Raw genomic sequence first — 2,839 nt, forward strand, 5'->3', positions numbered from 1 at the left:
ATTATCCCTTCTATTATTTTGGCATGATCCATACGATATGAACAAAACGTGCAAATGCACAAATTCCATAAATGACTCTATTCATAGAAGTATTAGAGATATCTATGTTCTTGAATTTCCATGTGTCATAATATATTATCTTCTGTTCATGGGTCTCAGAATAATACACAGTTGAAAAAGTTTATCCAGAAGAAATATTGGGATTATTACGTATTTTTCATGCATTTCACTCATTTATACATGTGCATTGACCCATGACCAGATGGCATTATATACGCGTATATATGTAAATATATGTATATGGGATATGGGAAAAGGTTACGGCGTTATATATGCACCACCACCTGATCAGCTGGTATATGATGATGATGTTGCCCATATATATGTATGTACTCAAATGGCATTATATACGCGTATATATGTATGTATATATATATATATATATGGGATATGGGAAAGGTTATGGCATTATATACGCACCACCACCTGATTAATGACCCCTTGGTCGCGCCCCATGGCGTCCTAGCAAGCCTCACAATTCCTAGTGCCATGGTCAGCCCCGTGGTCTTGGCTGCGCGAAGTGAAAAGCGTGCATGCACCTCTGTCTCCCTACCGTTGCCTCTCGCCAGCGCCCAGCGGCTGGCCAATGACAACAGTGTCGCGCGCACTGACAATGTCGCGCATGCAGATCCTGATGCCTCGCCAGTGCCCAGCTGCAGGCCCATTCCAGCAGCGCCTCACGCACAGACCTTGATGCCAAGCACTAGCGCCCAGCCTCATGCAAACACAACAAGTGCCGCGCGTGCCAACAGCACCACGCACGCAGACCCTGACCCGCAAGACAAAGTTGTTGCCATCGGACTTTTTTCTACATTGTAATAAACTAAGTCCTTTTCGTTGTAATTATAGGCTAGTTTACATTAATTTCATTCAGTGTGCTTCTACAGCTTTATTAGGGCAAGTCATGTAACTTTGGTTTATTTTTTTAAGCATTATTAGGGGGATCAAGCAATCAAACATTTTCAAGCAATCAATTTTTTGTATTGGTGTATCTCCCCCTAGACACCACATCTTTTGTAATCAGCTTTCATTCATCAATAAAATCATCATCATCATTCAAAACTCAATTCTCTCTCAGCTTCCGCAATTGCTTGTGACATTGGTTTTCCCGCACGGCACTGATAATCTAGTCTAGCGTGCAGAGGGGACCTCATTTGCGGACATCAACCGCACTGACATCGGTTGTTTAGCCTTACGTTGCCCTTCCAAGGAACATCAGGAAGGCGTCGCTTACCATTATATACGCACCACCACCTGATCAGCTGGTATACATTGATGATTTAGCCCATAGTGGCCAAGATGACATGATGGGATGCCCTCAGAGGCTGATGATGTTATGAAACATGTACCTATGCACGACATGACATTCATACGCATATGCATGATACGATAATTATTTCATGACTTATAAAGTTATTCAGAATTACAGGTTGAGTCATGTACTCTATATTTCTACCATGCCTCTTATGTATTTATTTATGTGCCTTACAAACTCGGTACATTATTCTTACTGACATCCCTTTTGCCTGGGGACGCTGTGTTTGATGCCCGCAGGTCCCGATAGACAGGTCGAGAGCCTTCAAAGTAGGCTATCAGCTCAGCGGAAGATATTGGTGTGCTCCCTTTGCTTCGGAGTTGCTCGTTTGGTTAGTATGATTTAGACGTGTATTGTTTGGTATAGCGGGACTTTGTCTTGACCTTTATGACATTTATGTACTCTTAGAGGCTTGGAGACATATGTCGTGTACGTGAAAGATTGTATAGCCTTGTCGGCCTATGTTTTGAGTTTATAAATGATCATGTTGTCCTATTAGTCCCGTATGTCACGTGTATATGATGATGTAATAAGAAAGATGTGTTATGTTGGTCCTCGGTTCAGTAAGTTACCGGGTGTCCGTCACGGCCCATCGGTTTGGGTCGTGACAACCTCAAATTGAGGTCGGATTTCAAAACCAATTATATATCCGGGCTCGGGAGTGTATAGGTAAATGGATTTTGGTCCGAATCTCGGGTTTTGACCAAGAGTGCCCGGGGTCGGTTTTTGACTTTTTGGGGGAAAGTTTGGGAAATCTAAATTTATGCATTGTAGTTGATCCCTTTAGCAATGTTTGATGTTATTAAGTTAATTGTGGCTAGATACGAGTGATTTGGAGGCGAATTCTAGAGGAAAGGCCTCGGTAGACTTTTGAATTGATCGCAGGGTGAGGTAAGTGTTGTGGTTAACCTTGGCTGGAGGGACTAGGTATTATTTGCATATTCACTACATGTTTGAATGTTGGGAACAACGTATAGTTTAGCTGACTAGCTGACGAGTACCTATGCATTGTTGTCAAGTCATAGCATGCGAGTGGGTCTTATTCTTGTAATTGTTGCTTTCTTTAATCATATTATCCATGCTTAGACTAGTTACTCATTATGTCGAGCATTCTAATCATATTTACGGACCTTGGTACTGATATTGTGGAATCAGTTGTTGAAGTAAGACTTGTCTTTGTTGTTTCTGTCTCCTTATTATTATTTTTCAGTGTTTTGGCGAGGGAGAGTGTTAATGCACGAAGGGTGATGTTGTGCCATGTTTTGTGAGTGATAATGCACTAAGGGTGATGCAGTTCCATATTGTGAGTGTTAATGCATGAAGGGTAATGTCGTGCCATATTATGAGAGAGTTAATGCACGAAGTGATGTCGTGTCATTTCAATTGATTCATATGGTGAGATCGAGAGTAAAAGCACGAAGGGTGATGTCGTGTATTTTCTTTTACTATGTTTACTTGTTTCTC

The sequence above is a fragment of the Nicotiana tabacum genome, chromosome 22 (genome assembly GCF_000715075.1).
Source record: "Nicotiana tabacum cultivar K326 chromosome 22, ASM71507v2, whole genome shotgun sequence".
In the NCBI taxonomy this organism is placed as follows: domain Eukaryota; kingdom Viridiplantae; phylum Streptophyta; class Magnoliopsida; order Solanales; family Solanaceae; genus Nicotiana; species Nicotiana tabacum.